This window comes from Oncorhynchus keta, chromosome 8 (genome assembly GCF_023373465.1).
Source record: "Oncorhynchus keta strain PuntledgeMale-10-30-2019 chromosome 8, Oket_V2, whole genome shotgun sequence".
Lineage (NCBI taxonomy): Eukaryota > Metazoa > Chordata > Actinopteri > Salmoniformes > Salmonidae > Oncorhynchus > Oncorhynchus keta.
Genome location: NC_068428.1, coordinates 42,524,179 through 42,546,977, shown reverse-complemented (window position 1 = coordinate 42,546,977; position 22,799 = coordinate 42,524,179).

Below are 22,799 nucleotides of genomic sequence, written 5' to 3'. Positions count from 1 at the left end.
GGAGGACCGATTGGACTTGCTGCTCTCATGGAATTTGTAATATTTTTATGACTTGAAAAATGTACGCCATGTGTTGCTGTAAGACTACTGTTTATGTTTTTTGTTGGTGACACCATAGAATTAGGAATAACGATACTCAATTCATTGAATAGGATCTCTGTGGGTGACACCATAGAATTAGGAATAACGATACTCAATTCATTGAATAGGATCTCTGTGGGTGACACTTTGACATATATTGATCATTTGCAAGTGTTGAAGTTTATTAAATGTGTGTGATCAAGAATATGTCCATTAGGACATAATCAGCACGGATTACATTGAACAGGAAAAGCCTTATAACTCGTGGTCTTCTTAAGAAGACAGAATGTGGAGCTCAATTTAGCTGATTGATAGGCAGCTTGGCCTACACTTCTTCAATTCAACCATTATGTGGATGAAATGCACCTTTAAAATTGTGAACAGTCATTCACAACAACCACAATCTGTAAGGCGCAAATATGTGAGAAAGCAGTAGTGTGATTCACATCACTCAGAGAGCAGCAGTGTGATTGACATCACTGAGAGAGCAGCAGCATGATTGACATCACTGAGAGAGCAGCAGTATGATTCACATCACTGAGAGAGCAGCAGTGTGATTCACATCACAGAGAGAGCAGCAGTATGATTCACATCACTGAGAGAGCAGCAGTATGATTCACATCACTGAGAGAGCAGCAGTGTGATTCACATCACTGAGAGAGCAGTAGTGTGATTAACATCACTGAGAGAGCAGCAGTGTGATTCACATCACTGAGAGAGCAGCAGTGTGATTAACATCACTGAGAGAGCAGCAGTGTGATTCACATCACTGAGAGAGCAGCAGTGTGATTCACATCACTGAGAGAGCAGCAGTGTGATTCACATCACTGAGAGAGCAGCAGTATGATATTCACATCACTGAGAGAGCAGCAGTATGATATTCACATCACTGAGAGAGCAGCAGTATGATATTCACATCACTGAGAGAGCAGCAGTGTGATTCACATCACTGAGAGAGCAGCAGTATGATTCACATCACTGAGAGAGCAGCAGTGTGATTCACATCACTGAGAGAGCAGCAGTGTGATTCACATCACTGAGAGAGCAGCAGTGTGATTCACATCACTGAGAGAGCAGCAGTGTGATTCACATCACTGAGAGAGCAGCAGCATGATTCACATCACTGAGAGAGCAGCAGTGTGATTGACATCACTGAGAGAGCAGCAGTGTGATTGACATCACTGAGAGAGCAGCAGCATGATTCACATCACTGAGAGAGCAGCAGTGTGATTGACATCACTGAGAGAGCAGCAGCATGATTCACATCACTGAGAGAGCAGCAGTATGATATTCACATCACTGAGAGAGCAGCAGTGTGATTGACATCACTGAGAGAGCAGCAGCATGATTCACATCACTGAGAGAGCAGCAGTGTGATTGACATCACTGAGAGAGCAGCAGCATGATTGACATCACTGAGAGAGCAGCAGTATGATTCACATCACTCAGAGAGCAGCAGTGTGATTCACATCACTGAGAGAGCAGCAGTATGATTCACATCACTGAGAGAGCAGCAGTGTGATTCACATCACTGAGAGAGCAGCAGTATGATTCACATCACTGAGAGAGCAGCAGTATGATTCACATCACTGAGAGAGCAGCAGTATGATTCACATCACTGAGAGAGCAGCAGTGTGATTCACATCACTGAGAGAGCAGCAGTGTGATTCACATCACTGAGAGAGCAGCAGTGTGATTCACATCACAGAGAGAGCAGCAATGTCATAGTGGTCTCTGATTGGTGGTCATCATCTGGTGTGTCGTCATAGTGGTCTCTGATTGGTGGTCATCATCTGGTGTGTCGTCATAGTGGTCTCTGATTGGTGGTCATCATTTGGTGTGTCATCATCGTGGTCTCTGATTGGTGGTCATCAATCTGGTGTGTCATCATAGTGGTCTCTGATTGGTGGTCATCAATCTGGTGTGTCATCATACTGGTCTCTGATTAGTGGTCATCATAGTGGTTTCTGATTTGTGGTCATCATTTGGTGTGTCATCATAGTGGTCTCTGATTGGTGGTCATCAATCTGGTGTGTCATCATACTGGTCTCTGATTAGTGGTCATCATAGTGGTTTCTGATTGGTGGTCATCATTTGGTGTGTCATCATAATGGTCTCTGATTGGTGGTCATCATTTGGTGTGTCATCATAGTGGTCTCTGATTGGTGGTCAGACTCACTCAGGTGGAGCAAACTTAAACATGCACCTTTTTTTCAATGCTGATTTAAATGTAATTTATTTTACAGAAAGCTGTCATGTAGTAATTATTTCTGAATTTAAAAGTAATCCTAGAAGGTAGTCGTCTAGTTTTTCAAAAGTATCTGTAATCTGATTACAATAATTTTGCTGGTCCACCTGTATTGCTTGCTGTTCAGGGTTTTAGGCTGGGTTTCTGTACAGCACTTTGAGACATTAGCTGATGAAAGAAGGGCTATATAAATACATTTGATTGATTGATTGATTGATTGATTGATTGATTGATTGATTGATTGATTTGATTGGTAATGTAATGGATTAGTTTTGTTGTAATCAGTTACATCCCTGATGATAAGAGTTCTGAAACTCAGTCATGTGTGACCAGCCGGGGTTCAAACTCGGGTCACCTGTGTGCTTCAAAAGACTGTGTTAGCCAGCTGAGCTAAAGCCTAGGCATCTTATTAACTAACTTGCCTAGTTTTTAAAAAAAGGTCACTCATCACTCAAGCCTGGTTCACCAACCATCGAACTACCTCTCTCCTCTTCCCTCCTTTCACGCGACCCAATTACTCTCAAACACTTTAAACTTTCCAAAAGCTGCCCAGTGGGAAGGGGGGGCACGGAGAGCTGCGTCGTTGCCATAGTCACTGCCACTCAGATTGAGCACTCACAAAGCTGTGAAGAGGTAAGGAGGGTTAGAAGGGAGGTGGGGTGTTAGTCAGGCTTCTAAGGTTTCATCATGTGTCATGTGAAGCAGAAAAATCATAATTGACAGAACTAGCAACGAGTTAGGCTACCATTTGTATGGGATGGGTGGGTAAAATGTTCAAAAAAATATGAGACGACATGGAAAACATTCGGAGATATACTGTCTTAGTATTTTTGCTATTCGGTCTTCTTGTTCCCCTCAAGAGACCAGTTGGATCTGTCTGAGGAACAATCTATTCCTGGAAAGAGTCAGTGGTGGAGATAGAGAGAGTTCAGTTCTGTTCAGACTAGACCACATCACAGCCTGATACCAGAGAGATAGAGAGAGAGAGAGTTCAGTTCTGTTCAGCCTAGACCACATCACAGCCTGATACCAGAGAGATAGAGAGAGAGAGAGTTCAGTTCTGTTCAGACTAGACCACATCACAGCCTGATACCAGATAGAGAGAGAGAGAGAGTTCAGTTCTGTTCAGACTAGACCACATCACAGCCTGATACCAGAGAGATAGAGAGAGAGTTCAGTTCTGTTCAGACTAGACCACATCATAGCCTGATACCAGAGAGATAGAGAGAGAGAGAGTTCAGTTCTGTTCAGACTAGACCACATCACAGCCTGATACCAGAGAGATAGAGAGAGAGAGAGTTCAGTTCAGTTCTGTTCAGACTAGACCACATCACAGCCTGATACCAGAGAGATAGAGAGAGAGAGAGTTCAGTTCTGTTCAGACTAGACCACATCACAGCCTGATACCAGAGAGATAGAGAGAGAGAGAGTTCAGTTCTGTTCAGACTAGACCACATCACAGCCTGATACCAGAGAGAGAAAGAGAGAGAGTTCTGTTCTGTTCAGACTAGACCACATCACAGCCTGATACCAGAGAGAGAAAGAGAGAGAGTTCAGTTCTGTCAGACTAGACCACATCACAGCCTGATACCAGAGAGAGAAAGAGAGAGAGTTCAGTTCTGTCAGACTAGACCACATCACAGCCTGATACCAGAGAGATAGAGAGAGAGAGAAAGAGAGACAGACAGAAAAAAGAGAGAGAGAGAGAGAGAGAGAGAGAGAGAGAGAGAGAGTTCAGTTCTGTTCAGACTAGACCACATCACAGCCTGATACCAGAGAGATAGAGAGAGAGAAAGAGAGACAGACAGAAAAAGAGTAGAGAGAGAGAGAGAGAGAGAGAGAGAGAGAGGGGGGGGGCAGTGAGAGAGACAGAGACAGAAACAGAGAAACTCACAGCCTGTGGTGCTTACAGACACAGACACTGTGGGGTTTACCTCTCGGCTGCCAATCAGACATGTGGGTCAAGCAGCCATGAAAGATGTCTACCTGTCAACACCACACAACGAGCACATTTTGTTGTGGGAACGTATGTTTTTGATTTCACATTTGTTTTGGGAACAAAGCCACACGTTTTCTGACCAGTAAAACTGATTTGGTTTTTTAAAATGTTCTGGAGGTGACATTTTTGACTGTTCTGAGAATGTTTCTTTTTAGATTGCAGGGAGGTTCTGAGAACATTTTACTCTGGTTCTAGAGAGGTTCTGAGATCATTTTACTCTGGTTCTAGAGAGGTTCTGAGATCATTTTACTCTGGTTCTAGAGAGGTTCTGAGATCATTTTACTCTGGTTCTAGAGAGGTTCTGAGAACATTTTACTCTGGTTCTAGAGAGAGGTTCTGAGATCATTTTACTCTGGTTCTAGAGAGGTTCTGAGATAATTTTACTCTGGTTCTAGAGAGGTTCTGAGAACATTTTACTCTGGTTCTAGAGAGGTTCTGGGACCACTTTACTCTGGTTCTAGAGAGGTTCTGAGAACATTTTACTCTGGTTCTAGAGAGGTTCTGAGATCATTTTACTCTGGTTCCATGGCATTTCTGAGAACGTTTTACTCTGGTTGCAAAAACAAATAATTTCTACGTTATTGGGAGTTTATTTATTATAACTTTCTTAAAACTTTCACTAAATGTTTCAATAAGACTTTTAATAACACTGTCAGCTTGGTTAAAATATTTGGAAGTCCATACACAGATAGGACACATTATGTTTTGAAGGATACAAATGTTTTGAAATCTCACAGTATAAACTTTACTGTATTCATTGACAGTCTCTCTCATGGTTTCAAACATTTTGAAATCCTACAACACCAACTTTGCTTTACCTTTCTTTTACGCCTGCAGTCATGGTAATCTGAACCATCCGATTGGCCAGTGGTAGGCCAAAAGTGCTCTTGATTTGCTCTCCGGGCCCGCCCCTTGGGTAAGGCAGAGTTTGCACCTTCAGAAACATAAAATGGGAACACTACGCCTACCTGGCTCACAGGGCAGTTGAATCGAGTGCAATTGTTTTTTGCTTTTTTCATATAAATATTTGGACAATGTTGCGCAAACCTTAAACCTGGGCCGGATCAACATGAATAAATTCTTAGAATATCTGGCAAATTTTCACATGAAGTTTTTTAGGGAGCAGGAGTATTACAAACTTGAATTCTAATAAAAATAGATTTTATTCAAATTTTTACATTGCAAACAGTGAAAATAATTTTTCATGAGATGAGAGGTACCGGATCAGGGCAAATGGAATGGTTCAAAAATAAACATATCCAGGTGTTAGAATGGTCAAGTCAAAGTCCAGACCTGAATCCAATCGAGAATCTGTGGAAAGAACTGAAAACTGCTGTTCACAAATGCTCTCCATCCAACCTCACTGAGCTCGAGCTGTTTTGCAAGGAGGAATGGGAAAACATTTCAGTCTCTCGATGTGCAAAACTGATAGAGACATACCCCAAGCGGCTTACAGCTGTAAAAAAGGTGGCGCTACAAAGTATTAACTTAAGGGGGCTGAATAATTTTGCACACCCAATTTTTCAGTTTTTGATTTGTTAAAAAAGTGTGAAATATCCAATAAATGTCGTTCCACTTCATGATTGTGTCCCACTTGTTGTTGATTCTTCACAAAAAAATATAGTTTTTTATCTTTATGTTTGAAGCCTGAAATGTGGCAAAAGGTCGCAAAGTTCAAGGGGGCCGAATACTTTCGCAAGGCACTGTCTGCATTAATTCCATGAACTGAGAAATGTACAAATATTGAATTCCACTCCGTGAGTGAATTCAATAATTAAATTGGAATTTCAAATTAAATTGGAATTGACCACAAACCTGGAGCACATATTATACATATAATTAAAAATTAAAAACATAGTCTGATGGTTGATTGACATATTCATTTTATTTACGAATTAGTTTTGAATTTTGAAAATGAACTACAATTTCAGTACAATATAATTAAGGATCACACCCTTTTTCTCAATTTTCACCTAAAATGACATACCCAATCTAACTGCCTGTAGATCAGGACCTGAAGCAAGGATATGCATATTATTGATACCATTTGAAAGGAAACACTTTGAAGTTGTTGGATAACAGATTAGATTTGGATTTGGTAAAAGGCAAAGAGAAAAAACATGTGTTTTTTAAATGCAAGAGAAAGGCCAATGTATGACATAGGCACAATTTAGATTTTGGCCACTAGACGGCAGCAGTGTATGTGCAAAGTTTTCGACTGATCCAATGAACCATTGCATTTCTGTTCAACATTTTGTATCAATATGTGCCAAATTGGTTTATTAATACATTTTAAAGTTCAGAACTGTGCACTCTCCTCAAACAATAGCATGGTATTCTTTCACTGTCATAGCTAGTGTAAATTGGACAGTGCAGTTAGATTAACAAGAATTGGAGCTCATTGAAAGCAAGTCTAAGAAGCGGTACATATGTTCTATGTGTGCTATTTCTATGCTTCCCATTCTTAAGTTTAGTTTTTTCAAACAGAATTTTAGCAACCAGGAAATGGTGATTTTTTTTATTTTTATATTGCACCTTTAAGATAGTTAGGTGAGACAACCACGAATCTCAGTCAAATATACAGGATACGAACATTCGTCTGGTTTGCTTAATATAAGGAATTTTAAATTATTTATACTTTTACATTTGATACTTTAGAATATTTTAGCAATTCCATTTACTTTTGATACTTAAGTATATTTAAAACCAAATACTTTTAGACATTTACTCAAGTAGTATATTACTGGGTGACTTTCACTTTCACTTAAGTAATTTTCTATTAAGGTATCTTTACTCAAGTGTGACAATTGGGTACTTTTTTAACCACTGCAGACACAGTGATCGATCTAACAAGCCAGCTAAGTTACAGCTGGTAATTAGCTAATTGCTTCAGAGAAAATACATGTATATAGGTAGCTAAGCAGCTTGTAACAGTTGTTGCTCTACAGTTGTAGCTTAGCAAGCTAAATTAGCTCATTTTAAAAGACAACTAACCAGGAAATCAGCTAGCTACGCTATATTAGCCTGTATAAATTGGAAAAAGGTATTTACAAATAGTGCTGATATTTCAATGTTTTGAAATACTTCAAAATGGTTCTTGCTATCCCTCCAGCTGCAATTGTAATTTGATTGGCTGATAGGGAACAATAGACAAAAGCACGGGTCTCTCTCTCTCTCTCTCTCTCTCTCTCTCTCTCTCTCTCTCTCTAATTGCTTTATTGGCCTGGGAAACATGTGTTAACATTGCCAAAGCAAGTGAGGTAGATAGGCCAAATAGCATTCTCGTTTGCTCTGTTTTTTTGTTAATTCTTTCCAATGTGTCAAGTAATTATCTTTTTGTTTTCTCATGATTTGGTTGGGTCTAATTGTGCTGTTGTCCTGGGGCTCTGTAGGGTGTGTTTGTGTTTGTCAACAGAGCCCCAGGACCAGCTTGCTTAGGGGACTCTTCTCCAGGTTCATCTCTCTGTAGGTGATGGCTTTGTTATGGAAAGTTTGGGAATCGCTTCCTTTTAGGTGGTTGTAGAATTTAACGGATCTTTTCTGGATTTTGATAATTAGTGGGTATCGACCTAATTCTGCTCTGCATGCATTATTTGGTGCTCTACGTTGTACACAGAGGATATTTTTGCAGAATTCTGCGTGCAGAGTCTCAATTTGGTGTTTGTCCCATTTTGTGAAGTCTTGGTTGGTGAGCGGACCACAGACCTCACAGCCATAAAGGGCAATGGGCTCTATGACTGATTCAAGTATTTTGAGCCAAATCCTAATTGGTATGTTGAAATTTATATTCCTTTTGATGGCATAGAATGCCCTTCTTGCCTTGTCTCTCAGATCGTTCACAGCTTTGTGGAAGTTACCTGTGGCGCTGATGTTTAGGCCAAGGTATGTATAGTTTTTTGTGTGCTCTAGGGCAACAGTGTCAAGATGGAATTTTTATTTGTGATCCTGGTGACTGGACCTTTTATGGAACACCATTATTTTGGTCTTACTGAGATTTACTGTCAGGGCCCAGGTCTGAAAGAATCTGTGCATAAGATCTAGGTGTTGCTGTAGACCCTCCTTGGTTGGTGACAGAAGCACCAGATCATCAGCAAACAGCAGACATTTGACTTCGAATTCTAGCAGGGGGAGGCCGGGTGCTGCAGACTTTTCTAGTGCCCGCGCCAATTCGTTGATATATATGTTGAAGAGGGTGGGGCTTAAGCTGCATCCCTGTCTAACCCCACGACCCTGCGTGAAGAAATGTGTGTGTTTTTTGCCAATTTTAACCGCACACTTGTTGTTTGTGTACATGGATTTTATAATGTTGTATGTTTTACCCCCAACACCACTTTCCATCAGTTTATATAGCAGACCCTCATGCCAAATTGAGTCAAAGGGTTTTTTGAAATCAACAAAGCATGAGAAGACTTTGCCTTTGTTTTGGTTTGTTTGGTTGTCAATTAGGGTGTGCAGGGTGAATACATGGTCTGTTGTACGGTAATTTGGTAAAAAGCCAATTTGACATTTGCTCAGTACATTGTTTTCATTGAGGAAATGTACGAGTCTGCTGTTAATGATAATGCAGAGGTTTTTCCCAAGGTTACTGTTGACACATATTCCACGGTAGTTATTGGGGTCAAATTTGTCTCCACTTTTGTGGATTGGGGTAATCAGTCCTTGGTTCCAAATATTGGGGAAGATGCCAGAGCTAAGTATGATGTTAAAGAGTTTTAGTATAGCCAATTGGAATTTGTTGTCTGTATATTTGATCATTTCATTGAGGATACCATCAACACCACAGGCCTTTTTGGGTTGGAGGGTTTTTATTTTGTCCTGTAACTCATTCAATGTAATTGGAGAATCCAGTGGGTTCTGGTAGTCTTTAATAGTTGATTCTAAGATCTGTATTTGATCATGTATATGTTTTTGCTCTTTATTCTTTGTTATAGAGCCAAAAATATTGGAGAAGTGGTTTACCCATACATCTCCATTTTGGATAGATCATTCTTTGTGTTGTTGTTTGTTTAGTGTTTTCCAATTTTCCCAGAAGTGGTTAGTCTATGGATTCTTTAATTACATTGAGCTGATTTCTGACATGCTGTTCCTTCTTTTTCCGTAGTGTATTTCTGTATTGTTTTAGTGATTCACCATAGTGAAGGCGTAGACTCAGGTTTTCCAGGTCTCTATGTTTTTGGTTGGACAGGTTTCTCAATTCTCTCTCTCTCTCTCTCTCTCTCTCTCTCTCTGGTGGTGATGTAGCCTCTGTACTACATACATGGACAAATGTCTAATTTCCTCCTAACTACACCGTTTCCTCTACCTTGTGAGTCAGAGGTTTGGACTTTAAGACACACATTTTCTAAAATAAGCACTCACTCACACACACACACACACTCACTCACTCACTCACTCACTCACTCACTCACTCACTCACTCACTCACTCACTCACATACACACACACACTTTAAATAGTTTATTTGAATCCACTAAATTTACATTTAAAAGGGATTCAAACATTTCAAAAGGTCCTTGTGTACAGATAGCACCTCCTTCTCCAAACCGCTAGGCTGCCCACGACAGCTGAAACAGAGCAGTACCTAGCCAACTGTTTTTCCCTAGTTTTTGGTCAGGCCCGAAATCTGGAGGCCACGCACTGCAAGCCTGTGTACTTGGCCGAGACTGCCAAATATCAGCTCCACCAGCTAGCACCTACACCCGAGGCTGTCCAAGCGTGCCATGGGGGGAAGGTATTTAAGAAGCTCGTTGGCAAAGGCCTGCTCCATGAGCAGCCCACTTCCAAATGAGCAGCCCACTTCCAAAAAAAGCCCTCGCCCCTTCACAACAACAACATCTGGTGTATTTGGCACACAGGAAAACACATCAACAAACCAGCTTCCTGTTGCACAATATCGTTTATGGATGTGTTCTGTTGGTGAGACTACTTGTCTCACCTCGCTTGCTATCAGGTCGACAAGGCTGTCAAGTCTAGCAATGTACAAATCCTTGTATAAACAGCAGCCACTCACAACATGGGCAACAAACTCTATTACATTTGACTCATGTAAAATACAAAATGGGTCGATTTGCAGGGCACCATGGTGCTAGATTATATTCTGTTGGTAGAACTTGCACGGAGCACTGACGGAGCATTTCATCACTCTCCATCTTGGTCAAATAGCCCTTACCCAGACTGAAGGTGTTTTTGGGTCATTGTTCTGTTGAAAAACAAATGATAGTCCCTCTAATGGCAAACCAGATGGGATGACGTATCGCTGCAGAATGCTGTGGTATCCATACTGGTTAAGTGTGCCTTAAATTCTAAATCACCAACAGTGTCATCAGCAAAGCACTCCCACACCATCACACCTCCTCCTCCATGCTTCACGGTGGGAACCACACACCATCACACCTCCTCCTCCATGCTTCACGGTGGAAACCACACATGCGGAGATCATCTGTTCACCTACTCTGCTTCTCACAAAGAGAAGATCCAAAAATCTCAAATTTGGACTCATCAGACAAAAGGACAGATTTCCACCGGTCTAAAGTCCATTGCTCGTGTTTCTTGGCCCAAGCAAGTCTCATCTTATTATTGGTGTCCGTTAAGTAGTGGTTTATTTTCAGCATTTCGACCATGAAGGCCTGATTCCCGTAGTTTCCTCTGAAAAGTTGACGTTGAGATGTGTCTGTTACTTGAACTCTGTGAAGCATTTATTTGGGCTGCAATCTGAGGTGCAGTTAACTCTAATGAACTTATCCTCTGCAGCAGAGGTAACTCTGGGTCTTCTTTTGCTGTGGCGGTCCTCATGAGAGCCAGTTTCATTATAACACTATATATATATATATATATATAACACTTGATGGTTTATGCAACTGCACTTGAAGAAACTCAAAGTTCTTGAAATTTTCTCAATTGACTGAACTTCATGTCTGAAGGTAATGATTGACTATGCTCCAATTGGGGGAGGGGTGGCAGGGGAGGATAATAAAGGAAATATATTTAAAAACTATATATGTATATTTATTTCTATGTATTTATGTATGTATTCAGACATGCCCCCTCAGAGAGACACAGCTGCATGTGAGCTCTCACATTTTTCAACATGTTTTTTTTTACAAAAGGATAGATTTGGAGTTAAATAAACTTGGATGTTTCGGTAGGTACATATGCAGGATGCTACCCTCAACACCATGGCCTTCGCTCCAGATCAAAACTGAACCGAAATTAATCGTAGAGATTACTGCTTCCACGGTTTCCTTTTTCCAAGATATACGGAGGGTGCAAATAGCAGAGACCTGATGTCATAACTTCTGCCGAAGTCGATGCCTCGGCCTTGTGCAGGCGGTGCTTGGCGGTCGACGTCGACGGTCTTCTAGCCATAGCCGATCCATTTATTTTAGTCACCTGAGGGCTCTGTTTACCTCGGCTCCCGTGCTGGCCCATCCAGATCCCTCTTTGGCGTTCATAGTCGAGGCTGGGATAGGAGCTGTGCTTTCTCAGCACTCGGGAACGAGCGAGACTATGACGTGGGGGACCGGGAGTTGTTGGCTGTTGTGAAGGCTTTGAAGGCGTGGAGACATTGGCTTGAGGGGGCTAAACACCCTTTTCTCATCTGGACTGACCACCACAATCTGGAGTACATCCGGGCAGCGAGGAGACTGAATCCTTGTCAGGCAAGGTGGACCATGTTCTTTACCCGTTTTGTGTTTACCCTGTGTTTCCCAGAATGTGAAGGCAGACAAAGGCAGAATGTGAAGGATGAATAACACAGAGGAGTGGCCCATGGATCCCATACTCCCATACTCCCGGCCTCCTGCCTAGTGGTGCCGGTTGTGTGGGAGCTGGACGCGGACATTGAGCGGGCGTTGCTTACAGAGCCCGCACCCATCCAGTGTCCCGCTGGGCGTCTGTACGTTCCGTCTGCTGTCAGTGACCGGCTGATCTCTTGGGCCCACACGTCACCCTCATCTGGTCATCCAGGTATCGGTTGGACGGTGCGCTGTCTGAGCAGGAAGTACTGGTGGCCCACTTTGGCTAAGGACGTGAGGGTTTATGTTTCCTCCTGTTCAGTGTAGGCCCAGTGTAAGGGTCCTAGGCACCTGCCCAGAGGTAAGTTACACCCCTTAACCGTTCCACAGCGGCCATGGTCACACCTGTCGATCGATTTCCTGACCGATCTTCCCCCATCACAGGGGAACACCATGATCATGGTCGTTGTGGATCGTTTCTCTAAGTCCGGCCGTCTCCTCCCTTTGCCAGGTCTCCCTACGGCCCTACAGACTGCGGAGGCCTTGTTTACGCATGTCTTCCGGCACTACGGGGTGCCTGAGGATATAGTGTCTGATCGGTTTCCCAGTTCACGTCGAGGTTCTGGAGGGCGTTCATGGAAAGTCAGGGGGTCTCGGTCAGCCTTACCTCAGGATTTCACCCCGAGAGTAATGGGCAGGTGGAGAGAGTTAACCAGAATGTGGGTAGATTTCTGAGGTCTTATTGCCAGGACCGGCCTGGGCAGAGTTCGTGCCCTGGGCAGAGATGGCCCAGAACTCGCTCCGCCACTCCTCCACTAACCTCTCTCCCTTCCAATGTGTGTTAGGGTACCAGCCAGTTCTGGCTCCTTGGCATCAGAGTCAGACAGAAGCTGACCGTCACCTCAGTGAGGCCCCGGTGTTCGTACCGGGGGACCGGGTCTGGCTCTCGACCCGGAACCTGCCCTTCCGCCTGCCCTGCCGGAAGCTGGGTCCGCGGTTTGTGGGGCCGTTTAAAGTCCTGAGGAGAGTGAACGAGGTATGTTATAGGTTTCAGCTTCCCCCCGATTACCGCATTAACCCCTCGTTTTATGTGTCTCTCCTCAGGCCGGTGGCGGCTGGCCCTCTGTTTCCCTCATGTCTTTGTGTGGTATTGTTTATTCTGTTTCATGTATTGCACACGTTAGTCTGTTGCGTTGGGTTATGTTAACCCGTATTGTTAGTTCGTGTTCACTTTGCCGTGTGTTTTTGGTTCTTCAAAATAAAAGGCTCCGTTGGCTACACCATATCTGCTCTCCTGCACCTGACTCCTTTACAACCATTTACGCATACCTGACACCTGAGGACACCATCCAACCTGGAACTGAGTGAGTAGTGTTTGGTCTGATGCTATTTTGAAAATGAAAAAAAAGTAGATTACAATGATATATTTTACTTTATGGGGACTGAATGCTGAGTTATGGCTCTCAGGCTTGCAAGGACAGACAAGATTCAACTTCAATTAGCACTAAGGTGTGAAGGAAAATTCCTTTGGTGTGAAGGAAAAGGCCTTCGAGGCCTTTGTGCCCAACAAGTGGCAAGAGTGTTTGAATCGTCCTCTGAAGCCCCTCCTGCTGTTCAAAGACCATTCACTGGCATTTTCTACAAGAAATCTGCCTCCAGAAATAAAAGCTTCTCCCAAGTGGGTGTGACACCTGCTTCCATTGCCTGCTGCACTGCTGGTACAGGTACCCCCACCACACTCACCCCTCTCTGTTCACCGTCTGCCCCGGCCTGTCTCCCCCTGTCTGGTACAGGTACCCCCACCACACTCACCCCTCTCTGTTCACCGTCTGCCCCTGCCTGTCTCCCCTGTCTGGTACAGATACCCCACCACACTCACCCCTCTCTGTTCACCGTCTGCCCCAGCCTGTCTCCCCCTGTCTGGTACAGGTACCCCCACCACACTCACCCCTCTCTGTTCACCGTCTGCCCCAGCCTGTCTCCCCCTGTCTGGTACAGGTACCCCACCACACTCACCCCTCTCTGTTCACCGTCTGCCCCGGCCTGTCTCCCCTGTCTGGTACAGGTACCCCCACCACACTCACCCCTCTCTGTTCACCGTCTGCCCCGGCCTGTCTCCCCCTGTCTGGTACAGGTACCCCCACCACACTCACCCCTCTCTGTTCACCGTCTGCCCCGGCCTGTCTCCCCCTGTCTGGTACAGGTACCCCCACCACACTCACCCCTCTCTGTTCACCGTCTGCCCCTGCCTGTCTCCCCCTGTCTGGTACAGGTACCCCACCACACTCACCCCTCTCTGTTCACCGTCTGCCCCGGCCTGTCTCCCCTGTCTGGTACAGGTACCCCCACCACACTCACCCTCTCTGTTCACCGTCTGCCCCGGCCTGTCTCCCCCTGTCTGGTACAGGTACCCCCACCACACTCACCCCTCTCTGTTCACCGTCTGCCCCGGCCTGTCTCCCCCTGTCTGGTACAGGTACCCCCACCACACTCACCCCTCTCTGTTCACCGTCTGCCCCGGCCTGTCTCCCCCTGTCTGGTACAGGTACCCCCACCACACTCACCCCTCTCTGTTCACCGTCTGCCCCGGCCTGTCTCCCCCTGTCTGCTACAGGTACCCCCACCACACTCACACCTCTCTCCGAGATTTCGCTCGCCTCCAGCACACACTCACTGTTGGGGCGAGTGACTGAACTTACAATGGGTATCCCCAAGTTGTAATATATTTTGCTATTTTGCTTTTTGCCCCATGACTTCTGCATACTTAGTTGACTACAGACTTTCTTTACCCAACCGTGGGACAGACTTTGTTCCCACACTCTGGAGCCGCAAAACACCAGTCTCAACGTCATCAGTGATGCTGGCCTTCTAGGCAGAGTTGCAAAAGAAAAAGCCATATCTCAGACTGGCCAATAAAAATAAAAGATTAAGATGGGCAAAAGAACACAGACACTGGACAGAGGAACTAACTCCGTTATCAGTAGAAGTCCGTCACATTCATCACTCCTCCCTGCTCCGTTATCAGACAAGGTAACAATGTGGGTCGACACACAAGTTAACATCCCTGTCTTAGTACATGCATTTCATACTTATGTCAGTGTTCATATTTAATATAAGCAACATTTATTATATTTATCGATGTTGTGGATGAGCGTGTTGTTTGTTTGTTCTGTTCCTCTCTCCATCTCTGTAGCTTCCGGGTTTGCTGGATAAGGACCCGAGCTAAGGGAAATGGGCTGACTTTGTAGTGCCTGTCCCGAATGGCTCATTAATGTAAATGGGCATATTGAAAGACATTGTCAGTAGTGATGTAATTTCGTAAATGTTATGTTGTGATATTGTTTCATAAACGTGTTGCAATGTATATACTTTAGTATGTTTTGTTAAATGGAAAATGTAGGTTTGTGTAGGTAATTGCTCAATTAATTAGGATGAATTGTTCTGAGGGGAGGGGCTAGCCCTACAAAAGGAGCCCCTCTTTCAATTCATAGAGAGGCATTTTGGATTGAGCTGTGAATGGGGCAGCATTGTTTTTAGCTGTCCCATAAGGTATACGTTTGATGGCAATACTGTTGTTTTTGTTCTGAAATCAGTCTGTAAATAAACACCCTGAAGCACCGTCATCTTTTATTTTGATAGAGGTTAGGTTTTCCAGTTTAGGCTTCTGGCCTACTCTACTCTACTTGACATACTGGACAGAGGAACTCTGCCTAGAAGGCCAGCATCGGAGTCGCCTCTTCACTGTTGACGTCGAGACTGGTGTTTTGCGGGTACTATTTAATGAAGCTGCCAGTTGAGGACTTGTGAGGCATCTGTTTCTCAAACTAGACACTTTAATGTCCTCTTGCTCAGTTGTGCACCGGGGCCTCCCACTCCTCTTTCTACTCTGGTTCGAGACAGTTGCGATGTTCTGTGAAGGGAGTAGTACACAGCGTTGTACGAGATCTTCAGTTTCTTGGCAATTTTTTGTATGGGATAGTCTTCATTTCTCAGAACAAGAAGAAAGTACGTTGTTTCTGGTCATTTTGAGCCTGTAATCGAACCCACATATGCTGATGCTCCAGATACTCAACTAGTCTAAAGAAGGCCAGTTCTATTGTTTCTTTAATCAGAACAACAATTTTCAGCTGTGCTAACATAATTGCAGCAAGGTTTTCTAATGATCAATTAGCCTTTAAAAAATGATAATCCTGGATTAACTGACACAATGTGCCATTGGACCACAGGAGTAATGGTTGCTGATAATGGGCCTCTGTACGCCTATGTAGATATTCCATTAAAAAATCTGCCTTTTCCAGCTACAATAGTCATTTGCAATATTAATGGACAAAAAAGGTGCTTTTCTTTCAAAAACAAGGACGTTTCTAAGTGACCCCAAACTTTTTAACGGTAGTGTATGTATTTGCAAAAACATAAATAGGGATTTGAAGTGATGTAGACAATTACATTGATGGAAGCTACAATCGATCTGCAATATGAAAGCTATATACCCCTAAAAAAAAATGGTACAATAATGGACTGTTGTTTCTCTTATTTGAGCTGTTCTTGCCATAATATATATCGAATAGGGCTGTCTTATGTATCTGTATATACCCTTATCATGTCACAACACAACTGATTAGTTCCAAACTCATTAAGAAGGAAAGAAATTCCACAAATTAACTTTTAACAAGGCATACCTGTTAATTGAAATGCATTCAGGTGACTACCTCATGAAGCTGGTTGAGAGAATGCCAAAAGTGTGCAAACCGGTCATCAAGGCAAAGGGTGTCGACTTTGAAAATCTCAAATATATAAAATATATATTGATTTGTTTAACATTTTTTTGGGTTACTACATGATTCCATATGTGTTATTTCATAGTTTTGATGTCTTCACTATTATTCTACAACGTAGAAAATTGTAAAAAAATTAAGTAAAACCTTGGAATGAGCTTTATTTTACTAGGCAAGTCAGTTAAGAACAAATTCTTATTTTCAATGACGGCCTGGGAACAGTGGGTTAACTGCCTGTTCAGGGGCAGAACGACAAATTTTGTACCTTGTCAGATCGGGATTTGAACTTACAACCTTTCGGTTACTAGTCCAATGCTCTAACCACTAGGCTACATGCTCTTTGAATGACAAGGACTTACCAGGGGAATCCAGGTGAAAGCTATTGTCCCTTATCCATGTTCACTGTTAAATGCACTTCAATAAGTGCAGATAAAGGGAGACAGGTGAGAGAAGGATGTTTAAACCTTAAGACAATTGAGACATATATTGTGTATATGTTCAATTCAGAGGATGAATCGGGAAGAAAAAAGATTAATGTGACTTTGAACAGGGTATGGTAATATGGGCCTTTGAACAGGGTATGGTAGTAGGGGCCTTTGAACAGGGTATGGTAGTAAGGGGCCTTTGAACAGGGTATGGTCGTAGGTGCCTTTGAACAGGGTATGGAAGTAGGTGCCTTTGAACAGGGTATGGTAATATGGGCCTTTGAACAGGGTATGGTAGTAGGTGTCTTTGAACAGGGTATGGTAGTAGGTGCCTTTGAACAGGGTATGGTAGTAGGTGCCTTTGAACAGGGTATGGTAGTAGGTGCCTTTGAACAGGGTATGGTAGTAGGGGCCTTTGAACAGGGTATGGTAGTAGGTGCCTTTGAACAGGGTATGGTAGTAGGGGCCTTTGAACAGGGTATGGTAGTAGGGGCCTTTGAACAGGGTATGGTAGTAGGTGCCTTTGAACAGGGTATGGTAGTAGGGGCCTTTGAACAGGGTATGGTAGTAGGGCCTTTGAACAGGGTATGGTCGTAGGTGCCTTTGAACAGGGTATGGTAGTAGGTGCCTTTGAACAGGGTATGGTAGTAGGTGCCTTTGAACAGGGTATGGTCGTAGGTGCCTTTGAACAGGGTATGGTAGTAAGTGCCTTTGAACAGGGTATGGTAATATGGGCCTTTGAACAGGGTATGGTAGTAGGTGTCTTTGAACAGGGTATGGTAGTAGGTGCCTTTGAACAGGGTATGGTAGTAGGGCCTTTGAACAGGGTATGGTAGTAGGTGCCTTTGAACAGGGTATGGTAGTAGGTGCCTTTGAACAGGGTATGGTAGTAGGTGCCTTTGAACAGGGTATGGTGGTAGGTGCCTTTGAACAGGGTATGGTAGTAGGTGCCTTTGAACAGGGTATGGTAGTAGGGGCCTTTGAACAGGGTATGGTGGTAGGGCCTTTGAACAGGGTATGGTGGTAGGTGCCTTTGAACAGGGTATGGTAGTAGGTGCCTTTGAATCAGGGTATGGTAATAGGTGCCTTTGAACAGGGTATGGTAGTAGGGGCCTTTGAACAGGGTATGGTAGTAGGTGCCTTTGAACCGGGTATGGTAGTATGTCCCTTTGAACCGGGTATGGTAGTAGGTGCCTTTGAACCGGGTATGGTAGTTTGTGTCATTGAACAGGGTATGGTAGTATGTGTCTTTGAACAGGGTATGTTAGTAGGGACCTTTGAACAGGGTATGGTAGTAGGTGCCTTTGAACAGGGTATGGTGGTAGGTGCCTTTGAACAGGGTATGGTAGTAGGTGCCTTTGAACAGGGTATGGTGGTAGGTGCCTTTGAACAGGGTATGGTGGTAGGTGCCTTTGAACAGGGTATGGTAGTAGGGGCCTTTGAACAGGGTATGGTAGTAGGGGCCTTTGAACAGGGTATGGTAGTAGGGGCCTTTGAACAGGGTATGGTGGTAGGTGCCTTTGAACAGGGTATGGTAGTAGGTGCCTTTGAACAGGGTATGGTAGTAGGTGCCTTTGAACAGGGTATGGTAGTAGGTGCCTTTGAACAGGGTATGGTAGTAGGTGCCAGGCGCACCGGTTTGAGTGTGTCAAGAACTGCAACGCTGCTGGGTATTTCACTGTTTCCCATGTGTATCAAGGATGGTCCACCACCGACCATCCAGCCAACAGGTCATAGATGAAAGAGAGCTAAGGAGGCTGACACGAATTGTGCAGAGCAACAGACGGGCTACAGTTGGACAGTCCAGTACACCATTAGTGCCCAAAGACCCATGAAGAATACACAACTCGTTGTACATTGACACGAATGGGGTATGGCAGTTGACGACCTGACAAAGTACCACCTCTTTTAGCAAAAAAACAGGAAACTGTGGTTGCAGTAGGCTAAGGAACGAAAACACTGGACACTGGAGATCTGGAAAAACATTGCCTGGGCTGATGAATTGTGGTTCGTGCTGTTTCACGCTGATGGGAGGACTAGGGTATGGAGAAAACAAACATGAGTACATGCATCCATCATGCCGTGTGTCAACATTCCAGTCTGCTGGTGGTGGTGTAGGGTGTGTTTTCATGCCACACGTTAGGCCCCTTGATAACACTGGAGCAATGTTTTAAGTTCACTGGACATCTGAACATCATTGCCAATCGGGTGCATCCGTTCATGGCAGCAGTGTATCCATCTGCAAATGTATGTTTTCAGCAGGATAACGCCCCAAGCCACGAGGCTGGTCCAGGAATGGTTCCAAACATGACAGTGAATTGAGCTTACTGCAGTGGCCTGCCCAGTCCCCAGATCTCAATCCAATTGAGCATCTATAGGATGATGTGGAACCAGCTATAACGATCCACAACCAGCCAACTTGACACAACTTTGGGATGCATTGGAGTCAACATGGGGCAACATCCCTGTTGAACGCTTTCGACACCTTGTAGAGTCCATGCCCCGACAAATTGAGGCTGTTCTGTGGGCAAAAGGGTGTGCAACTCAATATTAATAAGAAGGTGTTTTGTACACTCAGTGTATAACCCGATATAGGTCTGTAATAGCTACATGTTTCAAGCAGGCCACCATAGTTCCTGTGCCAAAGGTAACCTGCCTAAATTATTAACGCCCTGTGACACTCACGGCTGTAGCCATGAAGTGCTTTGAAAGGCTGGTCATGACTCATGACACCCTAGACACACTCCAATTTGCATACCGCCCCAACAGATCCACAGATGATGCAATCTCTATTGCAATCCACACTGCCATTTCAAACCTGGACAAAATAAACACCTATGTGAGAATGCTATTCATTAACTACAGCTCAGCGTTCAACACCATTGTGCCCTTAAAGCTCTTCAATAAGCTAAGGACCCTGGGAGTAAACACATCCCTCTGCAACTGGATCCTGGACATCCTGACGGGCCGCCCCTAGGTGGTAAGGGTAGGTAACAACACATCTCAACACTGGGGCCCCTCAGGGGTGTGTACTTAGTCCCCTCCTGTACTCCCTGTTCACTCATGACTGCACGGCCAGGCACGACTCCAACACCATCATTAAGTTTGCTGACGACACAACAGTGGTAGGCCTGATCACCGACAATGATGACACGGCCTACAGGGAGGAGGTCAGAGAACTGGCAGTGTGGTGGCAGGACAACAACCTCTCCCTCAATGTGAGCAAGACAAAGGTGCTGATCGTGGACTACAGGAAAAGGCGGGCCGAACAGGCCCCCATTAACAACAACGGGGCTGTAGTGGAGCGGATCGAGAGTTTCAAGTTCCTTGGTGTCCACATCACCAACGATCTATCATGATCCAAACACACCAAGACAGTCATGAAGAGGGCATGGCAAAACCTTTTTCCCCTCAGGAGACTGAAAAGATTTGGCATGTTTCCTGCCATCCAGGACCTATATAATAGGCGGTGTCAGAGGAAAGCCCATAACATTATCAGAGACTCCAGTCACCCAAGGTACAGACTGTTCTCTCTGCCGCCATATGGCAAGCGGTACCGGAGCGCCAAGTCCGGGACCAAAAGACTCCTCAACAGCGTCTACCACCAAGCCATAAGGCTGCAGAACAAAACAATAAAATCGCCACCTGACAACTTACATTGACCCCTCCCCCCCTTTTTGTACAAGGCTGTTATTCACTGTTTATTATCTATGCATAGTCAATTCACCCCCACCTACATGTACAAATGACCTCAACTAACCTGTACCCTTGCACACTGACTCGGTACCGAGCCCTCTGTATAAAGCCTCGTTATTGTTTTTCTTATTGTGTTAGTTTTTATTATTACTTTTTATTTTAGGCTTTTTATTTTATTTTAGTCTACTTAAATATTTTCTTAACTCTTCGTGAACTACACTGTTGGTTAAGGGCTTGTAAGTAAGCACTTCACGGTAAAGTCTGCACTGTTGGTTAAGGGCTTGTAAGTAAGCACTTCAAGGTAGAGTCTACACTTGTATTCGGCGTATGTGACAAAGAAAGTTTGATTTGATATAATCATATATAACCCTATATAACCTATACATAACCCTATATGACCATGTATAACCCTATATAACCTATACATAACCCTATATAATCATATATAACCCTATATAACCTATGCATAACCCTATATAATCATATATAACCCTATATAACCTATACATAACGCTATATAATCATATATAACCCTATATAACCTATAAATAACCCTATATGACCATGTATAACCCTATATAACTGACATAACCCTATATGACCATGTATAACCCTATATAACCTATACATAACCCTATATGACCATGTATAACCCTATATAACCTATACATAACCCTATATGACCATGTATAACCCTATATAACCTATACATAACCCTATATGACCATGTATAACCCTATATAACCTATACATAACCCTATATGACAATGTATAACCCTATATAACTCCTATGTACACCCATAACACCTACATAACCCCTACATAACCCCTATATAACCCTATACAGTATAACCCCTATAGTAACCCCTACAAAACCCTTATATAACCCTATACTGTATAACCCTACATAACCCCTATATAACACTATACAATATAACCCCTATATAAACCATATATAACCATATACATTATAACCCCCTATATAAACCCTATACAGTATAACCCCTATATAAACCCTATACAATATAACCCCCTATATAAACCCTATACAGTATAACCAATATAGAAACCCTATATAACCCTATACAGTATAACCAATATATAAACCCTATATAATCCTATACAGTATAACCAATATAGAAACCCTATATAACCCTATACAGTATAACCAATATATAAACCCTATATAACCCTATACAGTATAGCCAATACATAAACCGTATATAACCCTATACAGTATAACCCCCTATAGTATAACCCATATGTAACCATATACAGTATAACCAATATATAAACCCTATATAACCCTATACAGTATAACCCTATATAAACCCCATACAGTATAACCCCTATATAACCCTATACAGTATAACCCCCTATATAAACCCTATATAACCCTTTACAATATAACCCCCCATATAACCCTATACAATATAACCCCCTATATAAACCCTATACAGTATAACCCCTATATAACCCTATACAACCCTATACAATATAACCCCATATATAACCCTATACAGTATAACCCCTATATAAACCCTATATAACCCTATACAGTATAACCCATATATAAACCTTATATAACCCTATATGACCCCAATATAACCCATATATAACCCTATACAGTATAACCCCCTATATAAACCCTATATAGCCCTATACAGTATAACCCTATATAACCCTATATAGTATAATCCCTATATAACCCTATACAGTATAACCCATATATAAACCCTATATAACCCTATACAATATAACCCCCTATATAACCCAATACAGTATAACCCCTATATAACCCCTATATAACCCTATACAGTATAACCCATATATAATGTTATAT